Source organism: Ursus arctos, unplaced genomic scaffold, assembly GCF_023065955.2.
Source record: "Ursus arctos isolate Adak ecotype North America unplaced genomic scaffold, UrsArc2.0 scaffold_13, whole genome shotgun sequence".
Taxonomy (NCBI): Eukaryota; Metazoa; Chordata; class Mammalia; order Carnivora; family Ursidae; genus Ursus; species Ursus arctos.
In genome coordinates, this window is record NW_026622797.1 from 23,005,929 (window position 1) to 23,023,912 (window position 17,984).

General features: G+C 34.0%; 1 pseudogene; it reads left to right on the top strand.

Annotated features, from left to right (window-relative positions):
* Positions 1-970: 970 nt before the first annotated feature.
* Positions 971-1,637, top strand: LOC113259370 (40S ribosomal protein S3a-like; annotated as a pseudogene).
* The last annotated feature ends 16,347 nt before the right edge of the window (positions 1,638-17,984 follow it).

The window sequence follows — 17,984 nt, forward strand, 5'->3', positions numbered from 1 at the left end:
TCTTTGAGAACCAGGAAGCTGGTAGATTATATAGATTCGTATAAGATAGCTTTCAAGGTTGTGACCAATTTATTAATCCTAATTATTGTATTAAAATGATTGGCAATAGTAACTGCAAAATAAGTGATAGCAGTTCACCATTTAAAATATTCTAATACTTCAAAGGTTATTTACATGCTTAAAAATTTCTTGTGCTAATAATTGGGGAAGGCAAAGCCAAAGAATGAGTCCGAAGTACATATTAAGCTAATGAAGCTAGAAAAATATAACAATTATGATTTAAGCTTAAAAAACCTGATTGGTTTTTATTTGACATAAGGAGGGTGGAGATAAATATTTACTCACAAAACTATATTGATAAATCATCTCAGTGCCTTTCAAATAGCATAAAGGCTTAAATAAGCCGTGTGTCCTAGTTCAGTCTGCTATAAAAAAATACTGCATAAATTACTTCTCACAATTCTTGAGGCTGGAAGTCTGAGATTACAGTGCCAGCATGGTGAAGACCCTCTTCTGGGTCCGGAGTGAGCTAATTCCGCAGAGTTGGTGTTTTTTTTTTTTTTTTTAAACAAGAGCTCTAAATCCTATTATGAGGACCAAACCCTCATGACCTAAGTAACTCCTAAAAGTCCCACTCCTTAATACCATCACACTGGGTATTAGGATTTCAACATATGAATTTGGGGGCGGAGAGCAGACACAAACAGTCACACCATAGCACCTTGTTACCATAATCTTTATCATTTCCTCAAGACACATACCCTAAATTGCTTTTCATTTAAAGTTCGTTTTTTGGCATTTACAAGGAAATGAGGTGGCATGGTAGTTCTTTAATCCTTTGTATACAAGGGCTGTAAAAAATCTACGTAGTTTCCTGTTTCTGAGATTATGGACTGAGGTTGGAGAACTTTTCATTGCCTGTAGAAGTTGCAAAATAATGGCATAAGATTTTGGCTCTCAGAACCGCACCATGGTGATTCGCAAGAACAAACATCTCAGAAACAGCAGCAAAAAGGGAGCCAAAAAGACAGTAGTTGATCAGTTTTTTAAGAAACATTGATATGATGTAAGTAGGGTTGGAAAATGTTAACCTGAAGGGCTCAAGGAACTAAAATTGCATCTGACGACCTTTAGGGTAGTGTTTTTGAAGTGAGCCTTGCTCATTTGCAGAGTGACTAAGGATGTTCTGGGCAAAAACTGCCTAAGCAACTTCCATGGCATGGATTGTACTTTTGTGCTGTGTTATCAAAAAAGGGCAGGCTATTATTGAAGCTCATGTTGAAATCAAGACTTCTTGTGGTTATTTGGTTCGTCTAGTCTGTGTTGGTTTTACTAAAAATAATGCAGCAATCAGATTCAGAAGACCTAAGTTGAGTACCAGAGGTCTGCAAAATCCAAAAGAAGGTGGTGAAATTCATGACCCCAAAGTTGTAGATCAATGACTTGAAAGAAGTGGTCAATCAATTGAGTGCAGAGAGCACTAGAGAAAATATAGAAAAGTATTGCGTGTTTGAATTGGGAAATGTAATGGAGCTTCATGGTGAAGGAGGTAGTACTGAAAAGCTATGAGGGAGGAGACAGGTGCGAAAGTTAAACAAACTGATGGGTATGAGACACTAGTCCAAGAATCGGTTTAAAATTCACACTTTAAATGCTGACAAAAAAGTTTCATTATGGAAATAAAATAATGTTATAAATATAGTTTGGGGAAGAGACTTGAATTTGCTGAAAAGCACACATTTTTTTGAAATAATCCTTGGAGGGGTGCCTGGGTGGCTCAGTGGGTTAAGCATCTGCCTTTGGCTCAGGTCATGATCTCAGGGTCCTGGGATTAAGCCCACATCAGGCTCCCTGCTCAGTGGTGAGCCTGCTTCTCCCTTTCCCTCTGCCTGCTGTTCCCTCTGCTTGTACTGTCCCTCCCTCCCCCCTCTCTCTTTTTCTTCCTGTCAAATAAATAAATAAATAAAATCTTAAAAAAATAAAATAATCCTTGGAAATTTAAAATTGCTATTTCCAAATGACTGTAAAATCCAGATTTATACAAATGTCATGTTGGAACATACCTTTCCAAACCTTTCTCTAGTGAAATGTGATGAATAAAATATTTTAATGTTCTTGTATTTTAATGTACTTAATATACGAATGTGTTTGTTCATATTTTCTTTTACGTTTAGCAATTTTTCTATATTGGTTCAGAAATTCTCACTACTAGTAAAACTTTATTCCCTATTGACTCCTAAAGATTCTATAGCTTTGGCTTTTACAGTTTACATTTTTACATTAAAATAGTATGTCTTATTTTTTAATTATATGATGAGGAAGCAAATTAAATTAGTTTTTCTTACAGTTTCAAATGTGTGTGTGTCTGTGTGTGTGCAGACATATTTTGGGGGCTCCTGTTATGTTCTGGTTATTAATAAGGCTATATGCCATTCTTAAGTTTGTGCTTTTTCCCATACAATTTATAATCAGCTTGTCAATTTCCACAAAGTATCTTTTGAAATTAGCACTGGAATTGTATTTATTCCATAGCCCTGTTAGTAAAAATTGACATCTTTGCAATCTATCCCTACATTTATTTAGTTATTTAAAAATCTTTAAACTTTTTAATGATATAAATATAAACTTAAAGTTATGTAACAACTTTTGTTCGATTTATTTGTGATTTTTTTTTTTTTTTTTTTTTTTTTTTTTTTTTTTTTAAAGATTTTATTTATTTATTTGACAGAGAGAGACAGCCAGCGAGAGAGGGAACACAGCAGGGGGAGTGGGAGAGGAAGAAGCAGGCTCATAGCAGAGGAGCCTGATGTGGGACTCGATCCCGGTACGCCAGGATCACGCCCTGAGCCGAAGGCAGACGCTTTAACGACTGCGCTACCCAGGCGCCCCCGATTTATTTGTGATTATTTTATAGTTTAAATTCTATTGTTGATGGTATATATCATGACATTATATTTCATGTTGATTTAAAAATGTAATTGATTTTTAAAACAGTATTATAGCTGGAGTCTTAGTAAACTTACTGAATTATATGTTGCCTATCATTGCTTTTTGACTTTTCTGGACATTTATATTATCTGTAAATAACTTAATGGTGATTGTAAGGCACTTTGCTTTGTTCTAGATCTTTACTGAAATCATTATAACATTTTATCTTTGTATAATATGTGGTAATTGGTTAAAATCTTCTAATGTCTTAAGGAAATGTCCATCTATTCATAATTAGCTAAGAAATTTTTTACCAGGAGCATATGATGTATTTTTTGGAGTATTGATTTTATGCCTCCATTTAAAAGAATATATGATTTCTTTGCCTCAAATAAGGTGAATTATATTAACTGTTTCTAATTTTTAGCCAATCTAGCATACCTAGGATAAAGTCTCTTTGATGATGATAAGTTGTATTTTTTTTTTAATATATTTCTGAGTTTGGTTAATAGTTGTTTAGGATTTTGTGTCCTTGTTCACGGGTAGGATGGTATAGTAACTTCTTTTTTCATACTGACTTGGCAAATTTTAGTATTAATGTTATACTGACTTTAAGAGTTTAATAAAATTTAACAAGTAAAAACATTTGAGACTGCTGTTGATCTTTAGCAGAACATTTCTAAACATTGATTTATTTATTTTTGTATATTCTTGTGGGATTACTTAGGACTTTTTTTCCTAGATTCAACTTTTAGAAATTTTGTATTTCATAGAATTTGTTTAATCTCAGGTTTAAGTAATTTGGCAACATTGTTTGTAGTATTTTCTAGTATTTTTAATATCTATAGCATTAGTAATTATTATCTTTTAAATTTCTATATTATTGTGCCTTCTTTTTCATTTTCTTCATTTTCCAGAGTTTTGTTAATATTATCAGTTTCTTTCAAAGAGTAACTTTTGAGTTTATTGACCCTGTCCGTTGTATCTCTCGTTTCTTTTTTGTTCATTTCTTTTATATTCTTTGCAGATTCATATCCTTTCCCATTTTTCTATCTGGGTTGCAGAATTTTTATTGATGATTTGCAGAAATTCCTTTTATATTGTAAATATTATTTCTTTTCTGATCTAGACCAACCAAAAATGTTTTCCCAATCTTTCGTGTATGTTTATTTTGTTGTCCTTCATTAAAGAGAAACCTACTGAGTTGTATCACCATAATCATTTTTGTTTTGATAATTTGTCTGTTTGAAATTTTCTGTGGTATTTCTCAGCTATCACCCTTACTTCTTTGTCACAAATATAGGCTTCTTGATTTACCTCTGTAACCTTTGAAATTTTATCTTGGCATGTTTTCTTTAATCTCTTTGGGACTCTTCTTTCTGTGGGATTGAAGAATGACTTTTCACTTTCCCCATATGGTGAGTCACTATTCAGTATCTATGGATGATATTTCATTTCACCATTGATTGATGCTGCCAAATTTATTCTATATTAAATTTCTATGTATGCATGAATCCATCTGTAGCCTATTTTGTTCCAGTCACCTGTATTTCTGTTGTGGATATTTACTTATTTGAGTGTGCACTTTGCCTTACTGTGTGATAAGTTAATCAACAATTTATTTTCCAGCCTTTAGTATACTTGGTTATTTGTATATTCTTACATAAATTTTTAAATGTATCAAGTTTCTTTAAAAATTTCAAATGTCTTAAAATATGTTTTAAGATACTTGATTTTTAACTCATAATATATGCAATTTACATATAACTTATATAAAATAATTAAATATCTGGATCATTTCTGGGTTTGCTGCCATTGTCTCTTTGTTCTCTTGATTATTAGTTATATATACTCACTTTTTGTATATCAGTTTGCAAGTTTGTATTTGTGATGTGTTCTAGACATTTTGTTAAAAAATAGGGTTCATTTAGATGTATTTTCTATATATTTTTTCTTTTCTTTTTTCTTTCTTTCCTCTTTTTTCTTTCTTCTTTTCTTTTCATTTTTCTTTTCTTTTCTTTCCTTTCCTTTCCTTTTCTTTTCTTTTCTTCTTCTTTTTTTTTTTTTTTCAGTGTAAGACAACTAAGGGAATTATTTATCTTCTCAGTCCATACAGAGATTTATCTTGGTCAGGGTTTGTTTACAGCTTTGAGAAGACTTAGTCTTCTTTAATTTCACCTCTATAGATGTGGTCTCCTAAATTTTCTAAAGTATAGGATTAAGACCCTTATAGTTTTCTGTCTCTTCACCTCTGAAAATTTGAAAGAGTACAGAGATACCTTGGCCACCTGTTCAGCTACCTTCCCTATGCAGCTTCATAACTAGGCAAATGCCTAAGGCAGAGAATAGTATGCTTAAGGCTTTCTCTTTCTCCAACAGGTATTTGTTTCCTAAAACAGGCAGGCTATACTGCAGGAGATTCTATTCTTTCTTTTAGAAACTTACAAATTAACTCTCCAGCCCCTCTCACTCACTGTCTGCAGAATAGCTAGTTAGCAGTTATAGCATGGGGAATGAAGTCATGCGGTTGAAACCTTTCGGGTTAAAATGTGTTACTTCATCATGCACAGCTGCTAAAAATTGTTGACTTCTCTTTCCCAAAGACCCTTAGTTTAAATTCACCCCAATCTTTGGCTATTGCCCAGGATCTGCGTACGAAATGTTTGGAGATAGTTTAACTTGAGTGATGAATATACAAATGGACAATGGCATGACCATATGTGAGAACAGACATATGACCTGCAAATTGTACAGCAAACAGTCCAGAAAGTCAAATCAAAATTTTTGCAGCAGTTAGCCCAGAACAGTTGGAACCTGGACAAAACTACTGGCTTCCTTGTTTTGTCCTTACCCCCAAATCAGATATGCTTCCCAGAACAGTCACATAGGATGCCCCACTTCTAGTTAGCCTGCCTTTGGCTTCCCCATGCTAACAACCTCCAATGAAAGCATAATCTAAACCTTCCTCTTTTTTTTTTTTCTTTTTCTTTTTCTTCCCATCCTAAAGCTTTTTTACTCCCTTGCCTGCCTTTGAGTCTCTGCTAAATGCTGTGATGGTGGCTGATTCCCTTCCTCTAGCAAGGTCTGAGTAAATAACCTCTCTTCTCATTTGTTTGCCTTTGTTTATTTCTACATAATTCATCTTGGAAGGCTTCTTCTTTCCATGGGATTTTAGTTTATCTAAACCATTCATGATATTAATTTATGAGGTTTTATTTTTTAATTTATCTACTTTTTTTCTGTCTTTAACAGCAGAAGCATTAATATGCTATGAACTTGTGAATTCTTGTGAGAAGAGGTTTAGGTCAAAGTTTTAATGGATTAGAAGTCTGAGACCGTACCTGGACCCAGGTGTTTAACTATATGAAGCTCCACTATCATCACACAAAGAAAAATTCTTCCGCAGGCAAAGAATGCTGTCCTTGCTTCATATCTCCAATTCCTTAACCAAAAAAAAAAGTATCCTGGGAGTTATGCTTGGACAGTTCAGAGAAGGAGTTGGCAAATAAGGTCCTTGGGCAAAATCCAGTTTGTTTATTTGTTCCTGGGGATGTTTTTGAGCATTCTGTGTGTGGCAGTCAACATCTTGAAACCAGAAACTTAAAGAGAAACGCTAATCTCTAACTAGGTGTAACAATATGCTGTAAGTTATACCAACATTTAATAACATAAATGTTATGAGAGTATATATACAACATTAAATAACATTAAATAAAAACAATTATTCACCAAGGTCATAGTGTATTGGGTCTAGTGGTCCAGAGGGCCTACACATTGCACATAGTTCTTGGCCCAGAGAAGAGGGCTGAACTAGGAAAAGAGAGTTTTGGGCAAAGGTCATAAGTAAATGGTATTAAAAGAAATGAGTAAACTGACATGCTTAAGAGAAGAGGCTAGCAAATATAAGATGAAGCGCAAACCACAAGTCTTTCTGGAATATCAGGGTGTATTAATTGGCTAGGTCAGCCTTATAACAAAGTGCCACAAACTGGGTGATGTAAACAACAGAGATGTATTGTTACATAGTTCTGGAGGCCCTTAAGTCTGACATCAAGTTGTCAGCAGGGTTAGTACCTCCCCAGAGCTGTGAGGAAAGGTTTTGTTCCAGGCCTTTCTCCTTGGCTTGTAGATGACTATCTTTTTCCTGTGTCTTTTCCTATTCTCTTTATGCCTATCTATCTGTTTATGCCTATTTACTGTTTTTATAAGGACATTAGTCATTGGATTGGAGCCCACTCTAATGACCTCATTTTAATTTGATTACCTCTATAAAGACCATATTCTCAAATAAGGTAACATTCTGAAGTACTTCAATATATGAATTTGGTGGGGGGACGGTATTCAACTCATAACAAAGAGACAATTGAACCAAAGACTCGGGGGCCAAGAATTCCTCTTTTTCAGTGACCCAGATGTCTATTTGAAGTCCATCCACAGTTCAGTTTAGGAAAGGAACTGAAATAGGTTGATCTGCATATAGCAGAAAACACAAAATAGCCGTGGTTTCAAAAAGATAGAAGTACAATTTTCTCCCATGTAAAGGAAGTCCCAAGGCTGTACTGGAGTCTTTCTGGATATCACCTTCATCCCACTAATCTATGAAACGTATGAAATACATCATCAAGTCCACTTTATATTCTAAGAAATGTGCGAAAGCTCATCTGTAAAAAATTAAGGCTGTATTCTCAAGCTGTTTCCTAGATAAATCTGGTCTTTTCAACACCCTTCTTGGAAGTCCTAAAAACACTTCTGCTTATAGCTCATTGACCAGAATTTAATCAAATGGATTATTCTGGCTGTAAAATGCAATATTTTAGATGGCTGTGTCACTTCTCCAAGTAAAGTTTGTTAAAAAAAAAAAAAAGGAAAATGGATATCAGGTGGTGATTAGAAGTCTCTGCCTCGTTTGTCAAGTATTGATAGCAGATATATGCAAAATGGAATACTAAGACCCTGTAAACAGATTAGAAGTCAAGTAAGAGATGCTATTTCTTTAGAGAAATCAGAGAATTTTCCAGGGTTTTTCAGAAATTGTTCTATGAGAGGTTAAAGTGGTAATCAGTGGTGAGGATGAGTTACATTACCCTCATTTACCAATGTGAAAAGATAAATGTTTAAGCACACCTCTCCACAGAAACTCTGAATGTGATTAGAACTTTTCTGTGCCTACATACTGATAGTCAGCAAGATAAGAATAGCTAGGTTTGCAAAACAATGTACAAATCCATATTAGTTGTGAGTTGCTGTTGGGGCATGAATTAGCACCAAGGGCTCTAGGCCATGCTCAATATAATATAGGTTCTGTTGTGTTAAATGAGATTTCTGTTTAGACAGACCAATAAAAATTATGTTATTACAGGCTACCAGTTATTAAGTCTACCAAGCACTGTGCTAATTATCTATTATCTAATTATTGCTTTAACTCTTTATGGCAAATGTTACATTCTGATTTTGCCAAATAGGACATTGAGGCTTAGAGAAATTACTTAATTTTATTGGTAATGCAATTGCCTAGTGGCAGATTTGGGATTCATAGCCACATCTGTCTGATATCAAAGCCATTATGATACGGTGAACTCTAATTCTGTATGAGTGTAGGCAATTAAGAGACATTCTCTCAAAATCAGACAATTGGATCTCAGTCAGTTTTCCTGAGAGACACGTCATGGTTTTTTTCTCTGTTCATGACATATTAAGAAAAGGTAATCAGTAAAATCGGAATGTGTATCCTGAAGAAGGTCTTAGGGGAGAATAAACTCTTTAATCATTTAATGGCCTGTAATATTGACAAGTCAATGCTATTTATTCTATATGAGCTCAAGAATAGAACTAGGGAAAGAAGGCCAATGGACTTATGTTACAAAGAAAGGATTTTTGTTTGTTGACCCTAGTCCTGACCTATCCACTGATAAAACTGGAAACTTCCTAAATTATGATTTTAAAGTTAACAAAAGTATGTAAGCAGAGTTACTTAGGGTTTCTTTATGTCATAATAATGAATGGTTAATGTAGGTATATTTAAGTGTTTCTATTCTGGGTTGGATTGTGTCCTCCAAAAAGATATGTTGAAGTCCTAACCCTCCTTAAGTGTGAATGTGACCTAACTTGAAAATGGGGTCTTCGCAGATTTAATCAAGTTAAGATGAAGTCATAGTTGATTACTGAGGACCTTAAATTCAATTACTGGTGCTCTGATGAGGAGAGAGAGATTCAGAGACACATAGATACACAGTCAGTCATGGGAAAATGGAAGAAGAAATTGGAATGATGCATCTATGAACCAAGAAATGCCAACGATCACCAGAAATTACCACAAGGTAGGAAGAGTCAAGGATGGATTTTTCCCTAAAGCTGTTAGAGGAAGGCCCTGTTGCACCTTGGTTTTGGACTTTTTGCCTCTGAAACTGCCAAAGAATAAATCTCTCTTGTTTTAGGCCACCTAGTTTATGGTACTTTTCTTTATGACCGCACTAGGAAACAAATATAGTCCCTTTCAAACCTGAATACCTCTTCTTCTATAACGAGAATATAGGCTTCATAGAAGAGAGTCCTAAAATAGGGAAGACTCCAAGGATACAATGAACTTAGGTTGGGTCATAAATGAGTGATGTATCATGCAAGTGTCTGCATGAAAGAAAATTAGTAGACAGAAAACATATGAGCCCATACCAGAATGTGAGAATAAGATGTAGTATGTAGGGGTGCCTGGGTGGCTCAGTTGGTTAAGTGTCTGCCTTCAGCTCAGATCATGATCTCAGGGTCCCGGGATTGAGCCCCGCATCAGTCTTTCCACTCAGGAGCAAGTCTGCTTCTCCCTCTGCCTCTGTGATCTCTCTCTCAAACAAATAAATACAATCTTAAAAAAAAAGAAAGATGTATTATGTAGGAGGAATCAGGGGACCTGACTGACCAAGCCTGGGAGGAGCTAGTTTGGAATATAGTGAAATAAGTCTGGGTGATTGAGTGCGGAAGACTATAGATGGTATGAAGTCTGCTGCAAGGAATGAAAACTTTGAGAGGTTTGTGATTTCTTAATACAAGTGGATTTTACAGATCCCCATTTTATGTCCAAGTACCTTGAAATAAATAGTGTGGGTTGTTAAAAACTGTAATGTTTGTCATCATTCTGATTTTATAAATATTCTTTATCCTGAAATTAAATTTTATTTCACTATGTTATATTCTTCATGCAAGTGAGAAGATATTTTGAGGAAATTCAGGTGTTAATGCAGTTAAAAGAATATTTCCTCCTGAGTATTTTTTCAAAAGGAAATCTAAGTTTCCATGATAGAAAGTATAAAACTCTACAAGGCAGAGAGGATACATCTGTTCTTTCGTTCAGGAATGGGTTTGCATTTTTAACATCTCTTTCATGAATCAGCATCATCTCATTGCAGAAGACTGCCTGTAAGCAAGTACTTCTGATTTAATCTACGTCATTTCTGATGCAGGGCATTGTGAAAGACTTAATTAGGAATGGAAATGTGCTATTCTGTTTTCACATTTCATACACATTTTTAAACTCAAATTCATAATTGTCTGCCAGGTTCATAGTGTAAGAGCATCTTTGTTCATTTAACATTTTTGTTAAGATTAATGTGTCACAGTTATCATGGTGTGTAATTAGTGTGATTTGTGTGTTCAGTTCCTTATACTCCTTTTATATATATATAGGATTGTTAGAAAAAAAATTTTCCCAGTCTAATAAATATTTCTCATCCCTGAACATTATTTAAAAAGTAAACACTTCATTGATATTGTGTGAGTGTGTGTGTGTGTGTGTGTGTGTGTGTGTGTGTTTGACTCAACAAAAAGGGTTATTCTCCTTGGTAATTGAGAATAAAGTGAATATTAACTGTCTGGTAATCATAAAGTAATTTTATAAAGCAAGTTATAAATTATTCACCATTTGGAGTATTTATATATAATTTCATAATATCTTTCAGGCTAGTAATGATATACTCAGTGGTGTTGTGAGGAAAAGGATGTGTCTAGATCACTTTATGTATATTTGACAAAACATTTGGAAACTTCATTAGTTTTTGTCAAATTTGTAGAGAGGCTTTAACTAGATTAGTGTACACTTCAACTTGATGTTGAATTCAAATGCATCAGGTTGATTCTTTTGCTTGGCAAGAAATTACAATGCTAACGAAGCTAGGAGGGGAATGATCCCACTGTATCTTGTGTTGTGCAATGTGAGAATTAAAAATGTGAGAAAGGTTTTTGATAATTGACAAATGTTAATTATTTGGGATATTGTAGCATTAGGAAGTAATTAGATAAAACAATCAGAGTTAAAGATGGCCTCTGTTCTTCAAGTTGAAAAATGATGTATTTCAAATATTATGTATGCTTAAGTGAGAACAGTAGAATTTTGACTTAGCTTTGAGGATCTCACAGTTCTTTATAAATAACACTATTTACATCCTCATTCTACTTCTATGACAAGGAAGATTCTAGACCTTCAATAGGAAGACAAAATTAATAGATTATTTTAAAAAATATGATAAAGTAATTGGCACAGGGGGCAATATTTACCTGACTTAAATAATTGCCTTGTAAATTCCACATGTGCCACATATGCAATTGAAAATTTGGTGCATTCTATTGAAATAAAAAGAGAACCGGATTTTCTAGATATGTTTTTCTGTGATCAGTCTGAACTATGAAATTTTAATTTCCAAAACCAGTAATTATTCTAAAATACATGATTATTTATAAAAAAAATAATGAAATCAAAATACTGTTTTAACCTGTAGATTTTCATGAGAGATATAGGCAGTTGATCCAGGGCCTTTATTTTTCCTTTATTCAACTATGCATTAATCAACCAAATATTTATGGAGTGCTTGTTATGTACTGTAAATTGTGCTAGAGATTAAAAAATGAATAAAATATTTCCATGATTACAACAAGTATGTAGTCTAGTTGAGAAGACAGATGTAGAATTGGGTAATACAAAGCAATGTAGAACATTCGGTGATAGATGTAAGGGCCTTTGGAAAAATGGCCCCAGAGAACAGAGATTGTCCTAGGAGCATTTACAGTTCACCATTTTATGCATTATCTTTTTTATGAAACAAATAGGCTACTCTGTTTTTGATACAGCACTCCAGCTGCCATATTTCTCTTCATCAATTCCAAATTCTCTTCTGAGCCCCATGGTCCCAGTCATGTGGCATCTACTATTAGAGGTAGAGAAACCATGAATGTAAGGAAGCCTTATCTGTAGGTCCCCTGCTTTAGCCTGCAACGAAATATCATGAACTTGGTAGCTTAAAAAAGAAATTTTATTTCTCACAGTTCCAGAGGCTAGGAAGTCCAAAATCAACATGAGGATATATTTAATGTCTGGTGAGAGTCCTCTTCCTGTCTTCTCATATCCTCACATGGCCTTTCCTTTGTGCCTACATATGGGGAGAGAAAGTGAGGTATCTCATAAATTCAAAGTCCACTGTATTTTTTCTTTCCTCACAGGCACTCTCATGATTCCTCTCCAATAAGTCCATCAAAACACCAGTAATTAGGAAAACAAATGATAGCTAATAAAATCATACACGTAGTTTTAAACATATTGGAAAGCCATCCATAATCAATGATATTTTAGTAGAACAAGAAGGAGCAATAATTTCTAAGTCATGTTGTATTAGATTTATCTAATAGTGGCACTCTACCTTAATCAATCCTGAATTGGATCATTGGTTAATGAAAATAGGCACTAATTAAATACTCCTGATTTTTACTTGTATCATGAAACCGAATTTCCTGATGAAATTTAGTATAAGGATTAGACACATTTAAATATTCCTGTTTTCAAATTTCATTGCAAAGGAGAGAGCTCATTGTGAAAGGGAAGGTTTTATAAGCTGTTGCCACTACAGTTCAGTAGATGCAATACTGTCTTATGAGTATGGATCACACAACCCAGGAAATTCACAATAACAGTCTAAATGGTACCACTTCATTTTAAGATCTGGGATGAATATAAATTGAGATTTGTAATTGTCTATTCAGGAAACACATAATTCTAGTACATTAGATAGCAGATAACTTTAGAATCTTTCAAAGGAATGTCCACATTTTGCCGAGTGAGTTTTCGGTCCCTGAATACTGTAGTTTGCCTAAGATTAAAGATTCAGCAGTTGAACTGAGGCAAAAGCCATATTTCCTGATTCCCAACTTGTTTTCTCACAGTGCATCATTCTACCCTCTTTATATTAATGCATTTAACTGGCTAGAAGTTACCATTCCTGTTTTCAACACAGCCACGCAAGGCCCTCCTTTGACGTTGGGCTTTAACAAGGCAGATGTAGTGGTATAATTGCTTTACTTTCTACTGAATACTGTGAGAGATGGTAATGTCTCCAAAACCTAAATAAGGTCTTTATTCTATCTTGGACTGCTAATCTTTTCTCCTACTAACAACTGTAAGAAAATTTGGAACTCCCTGAATCAACATACTGTCCACAGATGTCTTGGTAAATCATCAGGAGACACACATCTCAGTTTTCAGACCCCAAAACTTCAAGGAGAATTCATTCAATGTGTGGAAAAAATAAATACAAAGAAAAGGGAAAGCAGAAGTCGCAGTTGAAAGAAGAAAATTGACAGCTGATTGAAAATGTCCTGGCGTAGTAATAGCCTTCATAATATTTTAAAAATTCATAATGATTTCCTGTTAAATATCACCTACTTAATGTATTCAGTTATATAGTTTTTACAGTTTCTTTACAGTTTTCTTTTTACAAGAAATATGGGAATCTTCGAATATGGCAGGAAATGTATTTAGTTAATGTACTTAGCATTGTAAAGCTAGTGCATTTTATAATGTGAAGAACATTTTAGACAGATGTGATTAATTTCAATGGCATTATAAAGAAAACATCTGTGAGGGACAATCATATTCTAACAAAGAGTGAAACAGTTAAACACCCTTTAATTTCTCAATTTTGGCAAACTTTCCAAGGCTTTTGCTAAGAGACTGTTTATGTTTTCTACCAGGTGGATGCAAATTCACTCTACAAAAAAGAATTAATTTACTAAGGTATGATACATCTTCTCTCTTTTCTATTCTGGTAATTGAATATTCTTCACATAACAAGTGCTGCTAATTAGCCAATTATTCCATTTACTGGCAAATAATGAACTTGCTATTCCTATTTAAAAAAAAAAAGCAAGAATTGAAAAAAATCAAGTTTTTATTTAGTTACTATTGCTCAGATAATTTAAATATCTTTAAAACATACAATGCATTTCAGTATAATGAATCATTGTTCAGTAACTATAGGATTTAAGCTTTAATCTCTACAGAAAATGTAAGTTTTGAGTTAAAATTTAAATGTATAACAAAATTTCTGGTTTTAGCAGTACTGTGTATTTGCCTGAATTTAATAGTTTGGTGAAATTAACAATTATAGGCATTTCCTTAATATTTAAACTTATTTAAGCTGGGTGATTCATTTTGGGAGCTGTTTTAACAGAAGTTTGTTTTAGGAATTTTAATTAAGTACTTTGGTATTTAACAAGGGGCCTATTTATTCTTAAAGACTGATAAAGGGAGTTAAATATTAAAAAAATATTTCTCATTTGTTGTAGTTGCCTTTTTATCACCTTTGTTTCCTATGTGAAATATTATTTCTGTTAAAAATAATGAAATGATTAACAATAGAGAGGCCATCTCTCAGCATCCCTTCTATAAAAGCCAGGTTGCAACATACACATCATCACCCCTCATCATGCAATAGGACTTCTTATAGAAAGTAGGTGGAACAAGTGAAATTCTCGATGCTGAATGGGGAGAGCATTGGCTCTTTTTCTTGAATATGTCCAGACTTTGCCTCCAAGCAAGAAATTGATAAGTATAAAGGACTCTGTGGGGAAACTGGCTCAATGTAAAGTTTTTACAAATTCTCCCATTTGGAAATCTGTGAGTGAAGTGGCCATTTCCTCATGGAAGCATCCTTTATGGAGATCCACCAACAAATAAGGCTCTAAATGACAATTTAGTGTCTATGAATAGAGAGGGAAGGATCATCAAAAATTGAAGAAATAATCTGAGATGAAATATGAAGACCGACCCAACGAGAACTAGAACATGGAGGAAACAGAAACAGTGCCAAAATGGGAATATATAATGGATCATAGTGAGAGAAGGGGATACGCATATACGAGTTTAGGGTTGGAGGTAAGAGAACGTTTGGAGAGAACTGAGTTTTCAGAATGTTAAATTCTAATTTCCACTGTAGGATGTAAATAATCAATATTTAAATTTTAAAAATCAAGAAGTAACTTTATATTCTTCAGAATATGGATGTGGATACCAGACTCCCCCTGCCCCCCCATCACCAAAAAAACAACTAGAATAGTTGAAAATAGTTGCCTCAGGAGGCAAGGCCAGGAACTATATTTTTTCTGTTATTTATTTTATGTATTAATGTACAAAGAAGTGCTTATAATATAAATTAAATATAATTAAATAAAATATGTAATGGAGAAGCCTAAGCATGAATTAGCCACTCAGAGTCCTAGAAATGAGTATTAATTGCTATAGATATTTTCTGATGGTTTTAAGGTTGTACTTGGGATAAATAAGGAGTGTATGAGAAATTGTATGACAATTTCTTTCCCTTCTAAGGAAGGCAGGAGCAGAAGAGGAAAGACAACTAGCTATCTAAGTGGCCTAGAGGATTGTTCAGTGGTACTGAGAACAGAAAGTCTTTGGATTGGAAAGAGCAGTAAGAGAGAGAATCAAATCTAAAGAATGATTACCCCTTTAAGTGGAGGAAGACATGTACCCTTCAAGATTTGCTTTTTGAGATCTTCTATAGAGGTAAATCTGTGAGATTCCTATGCTTGGTAATACTCATTTCTCAACATTGTCAAGGATTCTGGTCCTGTGAATCTGCCAAAGAAAGCAGTCTGCATCTAAGCTAAAATGAACTTCCCATCTGTGAAGTTCAGGGACTAGCAGCACTCCAAGATCACATAGGACACGGACTACATCCAGGCTATGTCACCTGCCCAGGCTAAGTCCATCACTAGAGAGGGGAATGGCATCACTGGGACAGGCTTAGGTGAATCAAAGTTCATTTTTTTTTATCTGTGAGGAATCCTTTCTTTTCCAAAGACTGGTCCTTTGTGCAAGGAAGAAGAGATAGGTGGACCTATAGGGGCCCCTTAATAGGAAGTCTGCCACTATTATATCTGTTAGTAGTTATGAATTTGCCTCCTACTTTCAAGTACTTACAGTTTTTATTTAGTTTCTCTTACTACAGGCAACTGGGCTAAAATGCTTAGGACAGTGTTACAAAATAGTAGGGATATTATGGTGTTTTTGCTTTTTACTTTTTCTAAATGTGAGATATTTGAAGTCAATATGCTTTTCCATTTAAAATAAAATTTTTGTGCTTTTCTTAATAAGAAGGTTTTTACTGGTAAAGATCAGGTATGAATTTTCAATATGATTACTTTTTATACCTGTCATATAATTTTGTAAGTTTTCCACTCTACATATTATTTGTTTTTGTCCTGTTAGTTTGAAAAGGCAAATAGATTTTTTCATGGCGACAGTCGAATATTTCTTGAATAACTATGTATTAATCATGGTGTAGTCTATAAATGCACTTCAGTATTAATTTTCCTAGTATTTTATATTTCAGATTTGTGGTTTATATTATTATGAAAGTTTTCTTTACAGGTTTTTTCCTGTTAATGCACACTAGTTTTGGTTTTTACATCAAAGTTATCCTGTTGTCTTAGTTTTACAAAATGAGGATTATTCTTTCTCTGTGCTCTGCAAACGTTTAAATGACAAAAGAATTATTAAAAACCTTAAGGTCGAAACAGCCTGTGACACAGTGTGCATCTGACACCTTTTAGAGGTAGTATTTTTTGAAAATCTAAACAATTTCTTCCACAATTGTCCTGTTTTTATTAGCTCAGTTTTATGTAGTTATATTGTTATATACTCTCTTAAAAATGAGCTCTTTCATCTAGATTTTAATTATTGGTGTAATATTATATAATGTAGCCAATTTTTTTTTCCTGTACTTTCTGTGCTTGTTCTTATTCTGCAATTTATCTGTTCGTATTCTAACTTTAGCTGGTTAGGTTAAAGAAGTATAGGTTTGTTTTTTATATACTTCAGTAAGTGTATTCGGCTGTTTTGGATTCTTGTTTCTTCTAGAAATGAAGTTTATAAAATATCAAATAACTGTAACATTTTTCTTGAAGTGTTTTTGTACTTTTTATAGTTTTTCCTCACACATTTGAAGGTATGATAAAGGAACATAGTAAATAAGCAGTACTATATCATATTGAAAAGTATGACCTGTGAATATAAATTGTCTGGGTTCAAATCCTGCCCTTATACTTACTCAATTCTGGAACTTTGAAGAATTTACTTAATCTCCTTCTGCTTTCCCTTTTTCAATACAAAGGTGGGTTTTAGAATAGCACACAACTTTAGAGTTCTCTTGGGAGTAAATTGATACATGTAAAGAGCTTAAGATGGTACTGTAAGAGTGCAATTTCAAAACATATTAAGAGAAAAATCAAGACTAATTTACCTTTAATGAGGATTGTAGACTTCATCAATAATAGTGATCATCTTTGTCCTTTTTACTGATTTATCTTTTTAACCTTAGATTGCATTTTGTTTGATATTTGTATCTGTCTTTCTGTTTTTTTTTTTTTAAGATTTATTTATTTTAGAGAGAGAAAAAAAAATGCAATCAGGGATTGGGGCAGAGGGAGAGGAAGAGAGAGAATCTCAAGCGGACTTTGTGCTGAGCTGGAGGCCAACGGGGGTAGATCCCATGGCCCTGAGATCATGACCTGAACCAAAACCAAAAGTTGGCCACTTAACAGACTCAGCCATCCAGGCACCCCTTTCTGTTTTGTTTTTTATTGACATTATTTGATTACTTACTCCTGCTTCAGGGTTGGCCCCAGGCAGTAAGACTCTGGACACTGGCCAAATCCAGGGCTACTGTTGCTAGAATTCCAACAGGATTTCAGGATGAGTAGAACTAAAGAAATAAGGATATACAGTT